The sequence below is a fragment of the Phalacrocorax aristotelis genome, chromosome 2 (assembly GCF_949628215.1).
Source record: "Phalacrocorax aristotelis chromosome 2, bGulAri2.1, whole genome shotgun sequence".
In the NCBI taxonomy this organism is placed as follows: domain Eukaryota; kingdom Metazoa; phylum Chordata; class Aves; order Suliformes; family Phalacrocoracidae; genus Phalacrocorax; species Phalacrocorax aristotelis.
This window is the reverse complement of record NC_134277.1, coordinates 67,066,324-67,080,583: the sequence shown is the minus strand read 5'-3', so window position 1 is coordinate 67,080,583 and position 14,260 is coordinate 67,066,324. Positions and strand designations below refer to the sequence as shown.

The following is a 14,260-nucleotide window of genomic DNA, read 5'->3' as shown; positions in this document are numbered from 1 at the left end:
CATGAGGTCTCTGCCCTTATCTGTTGAAAATCGGTGTTACAGAGAATCAGGGTAAAAGAGGTGTTGAAATCATTGGAAGTAAACAAATAAAAGACTGTCTAGGGTAGGCAGTCCTGTGTGTAAATCAGAGATTGTTTATTTCGAGGTTATATCCTCAAAGCCGCTGTTCACAATAGCTTGTTGTACCAGTTCTGCAAGATTTTCTGAAAGAAAATCAAGATACAAAGCTTGCTGTTTGCTTGCCAACTTTTGTTTCACACAGGAGTCCCGTATCTCTACACCCTGTGCTGGGAGTCCTTTTGCTTTGAGTCAGAGCTCTCTTTCTCTCTCTTGATCAGGAATAAATCCAGCTCAAGTCCAAAATAAAGGTGGTGGGGGAAATCTTTCTTTCCATTTTTGTTTTCCTTTCAGGAGCTGGGAGTTAGTAGGCAGGGAGAAATGCTAGAAGTTGAGACATGTTAAGAGTGGGCTTTAAAGCACATGTTTAGCTATAATCATTCTTATACACCCATGTGTCTCTCTCCTTTTATTACCAGCTCTCCATGAAATGTGGAGATTAGCACTAGTCATGCGGAAGTGTTTAAAAATTCAAGCAGTGACAATAGGAAGTGTCAGACAGTAATGGAATAAGTACAGCAAAATTACAAAGACAGCAGCTATTCATTAATAAATTAGAACCTTGTAGGGTTTTTTTAAAACTGAGGGTGTCTAACTTGGAAATTATATTCTTCTGGATGCAACTTTATCATTTCCCTTTCACCCCATTTAGGGGAAAAAAAATAAATCCCTCTTTAATCATAGGCCAAATCATGTGTTAATACTCCCCACTGCACATTCAGGAGTAAATTTAGTAAGAGGATTTAGAGCCACAGCTGCCTCTGAGGGACAGGTGGGGAGCTGTGAGGTGTAACCCTGGACTTGGAGCGTTGAAGATGGGGTGAGAAAGAGGGTGTAGAGCAAGCCCTGGCACGCAGCGCCTTTCTCATGCTCTCTGCTTACTGAAAACACTAGTGTCGTATATAAGATAGCCAAAACATGATGTAAGGAAGGTCTAGCTAAAACATATGTTACACTTGGGTAGTTTTGGTGGTGTTACCGGGAGGGTCGGGGTGGTGTTTCCTTGGTGCGCAGCCCAGCTCAGCTCTGCCCCTCGGTGTAGGGTGCTCTGTATGGAATTCCCTGGCAAGGGGCTGTGACTCAGTGTTTGGCAGGGGACACCCCCACCTCCCCCTCCTTCTCAGGCCACCGCACTCAGAACACCACCCAGATCTCTGCGCTCATGTTTTCCATTTAAAAGCATTCAGGGCAGCTGAAGAGAAGGGCCACCCAGTGCTTCGAACAAGCAGCTGCAGTAGTGGGTCTGGTATTGGCCAGAGCGGAGCATGTTCTCACTTATCCACATTAAATATGGGTGGCCACGGGTCCCTCAGGAAAGCACGCTTTCTCACTATCTGGAGGTGGCAGCTATTGTCTGCCTTCCCAGCTTTGCTGCTTGAAATAGTTTTCTTCTGCTTCCTGCGTCTGCAGAGTTGCGTGCGTTCAATGGTCTTGAAAAACATCACATGGGAGAAGAACTTTTAAATCTGCTGCTCTGGTATACAGGGACCAGCTTAGTGAGAAATGCTTTTCTTTAAAGGTTCTTTATTTAATAAGTCCTTGTTCTTTCCTTCATTCCCTGCCCCTTTTACTCCTTCCTCTTTCCCAGCTGAGAACTACAGGTGACTTTCGCATGTAATATATTTTTCTGGTCAACCCTCTGAAGGCTAAGTCCCCTGATTTTCTGTATAAAAATGCCATTTCTTATTAATTTTTTATGAACTGAGCTTATTAACCTGCCTTTCATTTTGTGTAAACTGTAATTAAAATGTACGAAGAATTTGATTTGCATTGTGCCCTTCTGGGTCTGTTGCTGGGTCTGCCTTAGCTGCATGCATCAAGAGCACACTGAAACATTGATTTTTATTTTTTTAAAGGAAGGTTCAGGTCATTTCACAGAGGGCATTCGGAGCCTTTGAATGAAGAAACCAGGAATGCCGTTTCCTTTGGGCAAGTTTTGTGCAGCCACGAAGGGTACCAGTGTAGACCTCTGGATGGCAACGCAAAGAATGAGCTCAGATCACAGTCAGCTCTAGCAAAGTCAACACATTCTTGGTGTCCAAAGAGCTATTTTATTAGGTGTTATTTTACATTTCCTTCCCATCTTTTTTTGGGGATATTGGTAAAGAAGGTAGAGGGGTGTGACATCATTTGTGACCCTACTTGAAACGTTACTAGAGTAAGGTGAAAATTGTTGTTGTTCTGGGTAACCCATGAAGACAAATTTGGTGGGAGCCCAGGCAGGCCGCTGGTTTTTAGAAATCTGACATAGCCCCGGGAAAGTCAGGTCACTCGACTTGCGGCGCGGTTTTCTTTCTGCACTCGCACTTTTAACGGTTACCTCGACATTTTGAACATTTCTTCCTATTGTTCTTAGGTCAATATAATTATTGTAATAGTTGAGCATGGTTCTGAAGCTATGATAAAAGCCTTTTTGTGCCTTTATACTTGTCCAAATGCACAACTGACATCAGAAAGTCACTACTTGTTTTACTGGCAATTTTCCTGCCGAAACTTATACCAGGATGGCCAACTTGCAAATGATAATTTCAAGCAATATTTTCACGGGGCTTTACTTGTGTTATTTGTGTGGTGTGTTTGGGTGGGGTTTTTGTGTTTGGTTTTGGATTTTTTGGTGGGTGGGTTTTTAAAATTTATTTTAAATTTTCAAGCTATGTTTCTGTTGTAGTATGATCAGCTATGACTCTTAGGTTTCTTTTTTTTTTTTTGGTACTAACTTTCTAGCCATTTTTGGGGGAGGAAAATACTGAAGGTACAATCCACGTACATTATATGGCTGAACCCATCTCCAATGCAAATAAGGTGTTGAGGGAATTATTTTAAACATCAACCTTTTTAAGCAAGCTTGATTGTTGATAGCTGTGACAGTGATACGGACAGATCAGATGACGACAGTTTCCGCTATTTTTAGTCATTCAGAAGTGGGGTTTTTTTCTTTTTTTTTTTTTTGGTGACCTGATTATCTCTGCTTCTGTCTTTTTACACTGTGTTGCCCACAGTCTGCTTTTTGCAACCCGGAATTCATATACTGAATTGTAAGGCTCAGTGTAGTTGCCCTCATAATCTCCCCATTGCCCCACTTTAATCTCCCAGGTTTTAAAAGCAAGGCTGTTGTTTTGTTGATTAGGGGCTGGAGGAGGGTATGGATATATATGATCTATAGACTGCAGTGTGGCCTGCTCATACATGCAAAGTGCTAATTCACTCACTTGTGGGGGTCAGAGTTAGAGGAGGGCTGGGTGGGGGCTGATTTCTTATCGACATCCTTTGGTCTTTGCTCCGCTCTGTGACTGAGGGGATCATGAGGCAATGGGAAGTTTGCTGGGAGATGTCCGCTTTTTCCATAGCAGACTGAACACGGTCTTTCATGATGCCAAGTCATGTCTTTGCACTCAGATTGCTTCTGGTATGTGCCTTAATTAATTAAATAGTATAATCTGTCCAAAGAAATCTCCTCCTCTTTCCTCAGGTAGTGGCTTGCTCAGATGATTTCTCATTTTAAAACCCCAGTAAGACTATTTCTTTTGATGCTATTATCTTCCTTTCCCTTGCGCGGGAGTAAGCCAGCTTCATTATAAAGGCAGAGTAGCCAGGCAGTTTCTTAGCTGTGGATAAATAGCGGGACCTTTGAGCCGAGCCATTCCAGATGACCTAAGATGAATCAGGCTACATTCCTAGTGAGGGCACCCCTTTTTCTAAACAGATGAAAATCTGCCTTTTAAGCACACCCGCATATAACTTGTTTGGGGGCAGATGTTTTTCAGTGTTGCTTTTTGCTTTCCTGAGAATATAGCGTAAGGTTAGCAAAATATTTAAATTGTAACACAGCCACAGGCTGAGTGCACAAGGTTTATTTAAGGGAGGAGGGTGCTATTTATGGAAAGCATGTGGTTTACTCCCCGCCCCCCTCCCTCCCTGCCCCCCAAAGTGGGAATGTTTCTCTGGGGTTTGGCATGCTTTTCCACACGATATGTGAAAAGGAAGAGAGGACGGTTTTTGGAAACTTTCCATACATTCATGTCCACTTTCTCACCCCAGGTGTGAAGCTTTACTGATTATTGTTTTGTGCGTTCATATTTTACCTACTAGGTTTCGAGCAGTATTTTTAATCTTCTCTTTTACAATCAAACGATGCAATTTTCTTCCCTTTATAGTAGTGGTACATTGATAATCTGAATTAAGTGCAAATTATGAGTGCCGATTAGGAGAAAAATGAGAAAAAGACATTAGAGCTCTTGCAAATGCTTCATTATACTAAACTGCCAATTTTAAAGTTCATTTCATTGCGTTTAAAGTGAAATGTTTAAAGGCAGTGTGGATAGCTGGAAAGGTTGCCGCACTGTTTAAAAAAAGATTATATGATGATATGAGATACTTGGTTGTCATTGTGTCAATTATGGCTCATCAGGCAACATTAGTCTTTGATGTCTGGCATTTGTGGAAGACAGTTATATGAGAGAGCTAAAAAGCCCTGAAAAATATGTTTGTTAGGTGCAGGGTTGAGTAAGATGTTTAGCTCTGGCAGAGGGTCTCTACAGTCCAATATTGGCAAGACAGGTAAATTATTTTGTGACTCAAAAAACGTGGTATCAATTCTTTGCCTGATCCTGGGGGAGTCTGCAATGGCCAGCTGAAAAATGGGACTTGAAGAATGGCAACTTGCTGTGCAGCATGCAGGATCGCAAGCTTTTGCACAAAATACTGCATGCCCTAAATTTAGAAAGCCATGCTGGTCTCCAAGGGATGTCTCAAGCCCCACTGAGAGCAGCCGTGCCTTCTCGCCCGTTTGTGGAGCATGGTTAGCTCTCGGCAGGAGTGAGGCAGGAAGGTGGTGGAGCCGAGGGACGTCCTGTGCAATGTGGGTTTTCTGCCCTTCCATGAGATTAGGAAATGATTAGCTATCAGACGCTACACCCATGCTGGTGGTTTGAAACCTTTAGATTTTTGTTCAAACCATTAAGCACTTTCATCTAATGGAAATCACTTTCTTTTAAAAAGGAAAACATTAAAACAAATGATAACTATTTTTTTTCCTAACGACTCTTTTGATCTAAGACCTTTCAGAGTGCTTAGCCTTGCAAGTTCAGATTTATTTTTTTTAAATTGCTTTACAAAATCACAGGATGTTTCTGTGGTGAACATACATCTGTGCTGGCTTTTGCTGAGCTTTGGAAATAGGTCAGGAATTAAAGCTCCGGCTTTGTGGTTCTGAGGAAAGCCCTTAAGAAACTCTCTCAGACATAAGAGGGTAAAGAGGGGTCACTGGAAATACTGTTTGACCATATATAGATGGCGCGGTCTCTCTTGTCTGCATGTATGTACAACTATACTCTGTACACCCACATATATGTATGAGCTGTTGAAACTGGTGCTCTTCACTGCTTGCTTAGAAAGGGCAGATTGCTGCAGGAAAAAAAAAGTAGTAATCGTAGGAAGACATTAAGAGAAATGCTCTGTCTTTACATGCACCTTAAGCTTAGCTGTATGTCCTAAGCTTAGTTCTATTGTTTCATGTACCTCTGTGCAAAAACCCCTATGGGAGGCGTGCATTTACTGTGTGGTTGCATTGCCATGGAAACCAGCACCAAACCTCATTCACACATCGTGCCTGGCTAGGGACAGATAGAGGTCGAGCGCTGGCATCTGCCCTGTGCTGCCCTCCAGTCTTTTGCAAGCTCTCCTAAGAAGGAGGTAGTGAGAACGAGGATGGTGGCTTGCAGGAGAAGGGAAGAGGAAACAAAAAGCACGGGGAGCGAAAATAGCCAAAAAGTGTGAAAAATCAACAATTTTGCCGCTCTCCCAATTATTACTGTTTTGCTGTAGTTTGATGATTTTGCTCAGAGTAACAGTGGAAATGAATAATAGCTGCAATATTAGTGGGAGGTGCTTGGGTCATTTCTTATTGCCCCACCCTGGGTCTCAGTAGGGTGGTATAGAGGAGCTCTGTGTGAGCGAGGCATGCACCAAAGGAGCAGGGCGTGAAGCTCAGGGATTGAGAGCATTGACGTAGGGATTAAACCTGGACATGATTTCTGTAGTTTTTCCCCCGACATTTATTAAAAAAACCAAAAAGTTCAAAGCCTTAGGATAAAACAAATCAAGCTAAAGAGAAATTAAATAAAACAAAATCCAACCTTTAGGGTAAGTGGAATTCCCCTATACTTGTCCTTCCCTTCCTGCTAGGAATCTTATAGCAGGATTACCAGATGTGAGGCTTTTTCTTTGCAGCAGAACAGTAGGGCAAAAGGAAAATGGGATGGGAGGAGAGAGGGGTTTTTTTTTGTTTGTTTGTTTTTTCTCCAAAACACATTTTTCCTTTCTTTAGGCATAAACAATCTCTTCTGTCGCTCCCTAAGTCCCTTATTTATTAGACCTGCTGGTGGCCTTTAGACAACCTATAATAGTGTGGCCTTTCGCTATCCTAAAACATTCATTTCCAGGCATGCTGTGTAGGCAGCCTGCCTTCACAGTGTGCACAATCGTTCATTTCTTATGTGCCCAGGTTAGGGAGAGCAGCTACTGCTTTCTGACCGCACCCCGCCCCTCCTCCCCCATCCCAGAGCCCTCTGTGTGTGCTGAGGATACAGAGCCCCTTGGCCCCCAAATACTGCCTTCGGATGAAGGAGGCAAATCACATTCACAGCCACTGTAAAGACGACTACTTTCTTTGTCGTGGACATTGCTGAATTTAACTAGCAAAAGGTTAGCATGGCTAAAGGACTAGAAATCTGAGCACGGTACAAACTGTGGATGATGCACCAAATCAGTGCAGCTTTAAAGGTACTTCTCCCTGTCTGTACCTTCCACTATCTCTTCCCTGAGGTTGCTGAATTGAACCAAACTAGCTGGTAGGTAAGGTGGACTTATTAGCAAAATCTTTGCTACACGTTTGTTTCTCCTCCCTCTGCTTTCCGAACAACCTGTGGGGCCTGTGGGCAGTGTGCCACAGTGCCAAAATATTTTAAGCATTAAGCCATTTCTTTGGGAGTTGGTATTTTTCTGAAACTATATGCACTTAATCTCAAAGTGCTGTAAATTTAAGATACCTTTTATTACATATAAATGCTTTCAAATCTGGGACCTGCCTTGCATAAATGTGCAATACCACACTTAGACTTGGCCCCCGAGAGGGGCTGGCTGTAGTCAGGCTGTTGTTTAACAACTTGCGGAGAGGAAATTGAGTGCCAGCACCAGGTTAAGCTCTGAGCTTGCTGAGGGAGCTGCACTGTAGCTGCCGCTGCCTCCCTGCTGCGTGTTTCCCCACAGTGACCCTGCTCCATGCCTCTTCCCGCGGGGGATGCGTCAAGGACACAGGCCGTCGAGCACTGTTTGTGCTGTTCCTCAGCAAAGCAAGCTGCTGTTTTCAGGAGGCTTTGCACTTGGTCAGTTTGAAGTCAGGTGCAAGGTGCTCGTGGTTGTGCTCACAACTGGGATCCCTGGCAGCTTCATTTCAAATCCTGTACTTCTGTGAGAAACCAAGTGCATCTAGCTCCTTTATCTCAGCGTCCTCTGATGCTGCTCGTATGGGTGCAGCACAGACACGTCTCGAGCTGTGGCCTCTTTGCACCTTGCTTTACCTCTTCGTGCCTCCTCTGCTTGCCCTCAGTTGTGTCAGTAATTGTAATGCTAGGATGATGACAGTGCTGCAAGATTCCCGATCGTGCGTGTGTGCCAAAGCTGACCACAATTACCCGCTCCCTCTACATGATCCCAGGCAGCAGGGTGAGATCATCGCCTTGAAGTCACTGAGCTGCAATACCATGTGAGTCCAGCTCCAGCATATTCAAGCCGTGCGTGGCTTATTGTCACGTATGTGTGTAATTGCTAACTGGGTCTTCATGTGGTGGTGCCCTGAAAATGAGTTGCTGTCATTTTCTCTTTGAATAGCCTCCTCTCTAATTGAAAAGAAGTCTTCCCTTGAGGGATGTTTTTCTTCATGTATTTTCTTAGTGTATATTTTTTTCTGAATTATAAACCTACTTCCCTGTATAGGTCCTAGAAAATAAGAAATGGACTGTCAAAGATTAAGTATTCCCTCTAAACTTGAGGCCGACAACATTCAAGTTTAAAAAAAATAAAAAAAATCTGAAAGTCAACCTTGTTTCTGGTCTTTTCTTGCAGCTTTTAAAATGTCACTGCCAAGAGAAATGACCGCAGTGGTGAATGAAGCTATGGAAAAAACAGGGCTGAATCTCTTTTTTCATGTTGCTGCTGTTGTTATAATATCTATTCCCCTCTTCTGAAAACGTAGAGTCAGGGAATTGTGTGCACTGAAGTTCAGAAATAAACACCTGGAATCCTTTTAGCATTAAACTACTTGGAGTATATAAAGATTACCTTGATAGACGTGCTTTGTTCATTAAGCGAATCGGTGAAATTTGGCATGCTTCTTAAAGAGGCCTTTTGCCAGTCTTTCCCCATATTCTTAGCTCATGCCTTTGCATAATGATGTGATCCATGGTGGGTAGGAGTAATTCAGCCTAACGATGAATAATGGTAGCATTTGTGGTCAACTGGTCATGACATTCTCACTTGAGCATTTCTCTTTGGGAACTGCGTCTTCGAGTCATGAGACTTGCAGTAATGTCAAAAGTGAGAGCAGCAGAGGAACAGACTGGGCGAGGGAGAAAGGGGACACTTGTTTTACAGGGTCCACTGAAGGGAGAAAAAAAAAAGAAAAAAAATCTTGCTTGAAATACTGGTATCTTTACAATCATCTCTTTGTGACACTCCCTCCACCCCCAAGTACTTCTGTGTTTAAATCGATGTATGTCTGCAGCCCTGTGCACAAAACCCACTGGAGTCTCAGTGAGGGAAAAACAACTGGTAAGAAAGGAGGTGAGGTGAGTAGAGGACAGCGAAGGGATCAAGGTGGGAAGAAGTTATCTGTAGACTAACACAAGCAAATGCAAAAAAGCAGATGCTTTTAAATGTGCTGGAATCGGACAGCTGCCCCAGATGTGGATCCCCCTGGGCAGGGGAAGAAGGGCAGCATGTTAAACTTGTGGATCATGTTTAAATGGGGACATGATGTAAACCCTGTGATGCCAGAATGAGCTACTTCCTTCATGCCTCATCTGTGTCTGTTGTTTCTAAGTCTTAGGTATTAGATATCTTTGAAGGTTAAATTTATAGAGGTAAATTATTCACTGCTAAGTAGAAAGGGATGTGTGAAAAATGCGGGCTTCCCCACTGCAACTTAAAAAGGCAAAGAAGCTCCTGTGGGTACATACTCATGGTAGCTGCATATAGGAATAGTTTGGACACTATAGTTGTGGTTAAAGGCAGGTTTGAAGTACTGTGGTCATATGGATTAGATGTGTAGGATGCAATTGCTTTGTGTTGAAGCAAAAAATGTATTTACAGGAAGAGAAATAAATGGGAAAGGACTATCTGTGGTTCCAAGGAGAAGAATTATTAATGTTCCGATGACTTTTGCAAACTGAAAGTCTGGGAAGTTGGTTGTGGGCTAAAAAAAACCACAAGCACTCAGGCTTGGTTTAAATTCAGTCTCTCAAAATTTGTTTGAATGTGTGAGTAGGAATCTAAATATTGTGGTGGTAGAAGAGCTGACACTCTTTCCATCCTTCAGATGTCATTTACAGGACACTGGAGATAGTTGAAGAACCAGAAAGCTACATCGTTCTTCTGTAGTGTAAAATACTACTGAAAATCATCAAGAACAACAATAAATTTGATTTACACTTTTGAATAAAGTGACACTAAGAGAACACGGGCCACCTTGTCATGTGTTACTTAAGAGATTCTGCCAAAGTACCCTAAGTAACTCCAGCCTCAAAAAGGACAAAAGAAAATCATGTCAAATATGATAGTCTTCTGATGTGTCCCATTAGTTGTGAATTTCTGCTAGTATTTTTCAAACATCAAATAGATTATTCTAAACAGCAATGGCCTTGTTCAAGATGTCACAATTAAGGCAACACAAAGCATGTCAAAATTGTACAGTTTGTGCTAAACTCTGACTAATCTACGGCTAAAAGGGTTGAAGCTATCCTTGTGCATCAGAGGTATGTTAAACATTGTTAGTAATAGCAGCTCCAGAATGTGACCCATGGTTTTCAGAACAGTTTGGAAAAGCATTTTCGCACAGTACATGCCCAAACTTTTTTTTTTTTAACTATCCTTTGCATTTTATCTAAGTTGTGTAAGAATTTGTAGCCAGAGACTATAGATCAATTACCCATCCAAAGTAAGCAGGAATATTAGATGGGGCAGAAGAAACAATAACCAGCTTAAACTGCTAAAACGTTTTCTTCCATTTGTATGACAATGCCATATAAAAGTTCCAGCTGAAAGTGGAGGGCCATGTTGTTTGATATTCTACAAAAGCAGAGTGCAGTGTATGGAGAGAGAGCACAGAGAGTACAGTCAAAATCTGACCTGAAAAGTTATATGAAGAGTGTTGGGAAGAAGGAGTAGGAATAACGATGTTAAATTGATTTTGCTACAGTTAAAATCATATGGAAGTTTGCTTAAATTCCTCTTGATTCTGCTTTTTATTTGAGGAGAGGGATGTGAGAAGCTTGATTTTAAGCTGGAGTAACCTAAAGGATCTGCATTATTTCAAGATTCTTTTACAATAAGGCACTCTAATACAGTACTCTATGACAAGAGAAGAATTTTGCTCAATCACAGCCTAGAAATAGCAAATGTTCCCTTGACAAACACCACCAAAGTCTTTATTGACACCATGAAGCGCTCTTTTCTTGAGCAGACAGTTGGGCTTCTCAGAATAATATCTGTAATGTTGCACAGTAAAATTTACATGCACAAAATGGGTAATTGAACACTTAGGACAAATTCAGAGCTGCTGTAGTGGGTTTAACTTCTTTGAAGTAAAATGATTTGCACATGCCTGCATCATAGCCGAGTGTGATCTCTTCAGCTTTTCAAAGATAGGTTGCTGAAGATACTAAGGCGACTGTTTTGGAAACATATTTCCTAATCATAGCATTCCGTTGCCACTAAGGATGTGGGTTTGATCAATTATTTACTTACTTGGCCTCAAAAGGATCTATACTTTTCAAAACCTTTCTTTGTTCAGTTTGTGCCCAAACCACACGTTGTCAGTATCAGCTTCTGCAGAAAGTCCGAGACAAGCGATGGCTGCAATTCCACACAGCTCCAAAAAGCTGAAATGACATGAAGGAAACAATCATGATGTCTGAACTTTGTTCTCTCCTTTATTATGTGAATGCTCACTGTATTAGAATATCCTCACCAGCAGCCTCTCTGCACTTATCAAATGTCTCAGCTTTGTTTCAGTGCTTAACCAGCTGTAAAGACACTTTATTGCCTTGTATATTCTTGCACCATAAAATTTATCATTTAAGTAAATCACTTCAGTATTAGTTTATAGATGACTCTACAATGGAGAGGGCGCTTTTTTTTAATTTATTGTGACTAGTGGCCAGGCAGGCACAGGAACCAGTACATTTGGAGCAAGCAGCAACCTGTACTGAAGTATTTTTTTTTGTGGTGGTGATGGTGGTGGTGGTTGTTACCCCATGAGTAATGCAGTGGTCCACGTGCCCTGCTGCAGAAGACCAGCTGGCTGGTGTGTGCTACCAGAGCTGCTTGCCAGCAAGCATGGCTCATTAGGAGCCTAGTTGCAGGATACGACGTCTTTGCAGTCAATTAACAATGCTGCTCTTTAAAAAGGTCCAGATCCTTCCTGATTCAGCAAAGCACTTCAATACATGTTCAAAGTGAAGAAGTGGTTGATTAAAGTTATGTGTAATAAAGATGTGAGGTCTTGTGCTTGAGGTTAAACAGGTAAATGCATTCCGAAATCAGGGCCTGACATGTTATAGTCGTAGAGGTTTCCAGGAATCTTGAATATCCTGAAATACTGACTTTGCTGATTTCCAAGCTGAGTATAACCTACAACTGAAAAACAGAACCAAACCACATTACTGTGAAGCATGCAGGAAAGCCTTCTAAAATCTGTTTCCTGGTCATCACTGATGCTTGTCTAGTCAAAGAAATTCTAGCAGACTGTTTACGTTTTTGTGACCTTAAAATAAATAAATTAATTAAAAGAAGTTATACAAACCTGATTTTCTGGAAATTGAGGTAAAGAAAAAGAGAGACATTTTTGTTAAAAGGAATTTATTCTTTGTAGAAAAAAGAAATAAGGGTAGCTGAGTTGTTTTACACCTCCTGCTGTAATATTTCTCAATGTACAAGATAGTATTTTGTAACCTGCTTCCTGTGGTCAAGTAGAGAATTGAGTATTAGAAAAACCAAAATTCAAGTTTTTGCCTCAGTATTTTATGTAACAATGTGTGCCACTGTGCCACACTTATTTTCTGGTGCATAACATACACTTACTTATTGCAATACCCTACTGCTAAATGATTACTGTAATTATTGGGAAAAAGTCTTTGCTCCAGTTCAGTGGGTTAACAGCAGAATCAAAGCTGTTCTCTCACTGATACTGAGTTATCTATAAACGTAACCACTGTGTTGCTTGTGGTCTGGGTCTGAACACCTTACTATGAGATCTAAACTTGGCATTTTCTTTAATACTCTATTGAACTGTCATAGCTCGCTGCTTCATCTTCTACAATGTCTGATCTTCTTATATTCCCACTGATACAGTGCAAAGCTCCAGCTGACTGCAGTGAGTCAAGCCTCAAATAATTTTTAAATGCAATTTAAGTGATTAATTGGTGAAGCATGCTGTGAATGTGGACCGTTTCTTTCTTTGTTCTGTTAGAGAACAAGGTGAAATAAAGGTTTTCTGGTGTGTGTGTGACACCTTGCTTGCATGTTTCCAACTTTTATTTTCAGTCCAAATGGGGCTGGAGTGGTATTTTGTTTTTATTTTATTATTTAGACCTGAAACCTAAAACCAGATAGCCAAAATAAACATGTTCCCGGTACAGAGACCACCAGAAGTAGCTGGAATTCAGTCACAGCACCTCCTGTTGAGGGATCACCTGTCCCCATGGGGCTGGCACTAGCTGCCCTGGGGACCTCTGGGCCTGGGCACAGTGGCCTCTGGCAGCCCAAATGGCAAGGCAGGAGTCAGATCCCAGGGGTCTGTCTGCAGTTTCCACTCTCAGATTCACTGGATCTGTTCAGGGGTAAGCGTCTGAGGCTTCGCAGAGAGCTGGGGCAAATTCTGCTACAATACCAGCCCCCAGTATCTACATCCGTCACAGCCCACCAGAAATCCACATGAAAGTTCAAGTGAGAGTGCTGCCTTTCTTTGCCTTGCCCCGAATTTCCATGTATTTCAGATGAAGCGTTTTGCGTTCAATGATGTAAGCGTTCACAGCAAAATGTCCAGCCCCTCCTAGACGCAGAGGTGAGCCTGAGCTGGGAGGCTGCGTCAGAAGATGGGTGAACTTTGGAAAAGTTTGGACCACATGTGAACTTTGCCACTGATCAAATATAAATAATCCTGCTCTGACCCTAACAACTGAGTTGAAGCAGAGTTTTTTAAAAGATTGAACTTGGATCACAGTTTTATGGCTATCTCTAAAATATTTTACGTCTGTTTTATGACACAAGAGCGTAAATTATAGGGCTGTAAAGACCTGTGGTGTGAAGGTTTTATCCTTTGCTTACGTACAAAACATAAATAGTACCCTTTTGTTTGAGGGAAATATATACATATATTTTAAAAAGTACAGCTTAGGAAGCCATGTATATTAGTAAGAAGAACACGTTACTCGATTTTTTCAAGTGTGGGTACTTTATCAGTTGGTAGTGTGTAATTATTTTCTGTCCATTGATGTAGGACAATTGAAAAAAGGGGGGAGTGTGTTATATGTATATAAATGCTACTAGAGTGTAAGTAGTGTGTGTAACACTATAAGGATCAAATAGGAAATGTCTTTTATTAGATGAACTAATGGAGCAGAATGTCTTTTGGAAGCACAGCCCTTCCTCAGATCTAAAACAAACATTATATTGTTTATGTGTAAATGGAATTAATTGGCTTATACTATGTATGTACGTGTACATATGTGCCTATGCAAATGCAGCTACATAGATGCAACAGCAGCTACAATATTGACTTATTTGTATTAAAATCGCATGGCTGTGTTCTCCATTTTTTAAGCTAGGCATGGTAACAAATGTTTAGTCTCCTATTACATTTTTAAAGGTA

The 14,260-nt window shown here is 41.5% G+C and overlaps 1 protein-coding gene across 5 annotated transcripts in view; it reads left to right on the top strand.

Annotated features, from left to right (window-relative positions):
• LOC142052967 (uncharacterized) overlaps positions 1-14,260 on the top strand; it is a 265,027-nt gene that overhangs the window by 194,623 nt on the left and 56,144 nt on the right. The gene's annotated exons all lie outside the window — the stretch shown is intronic.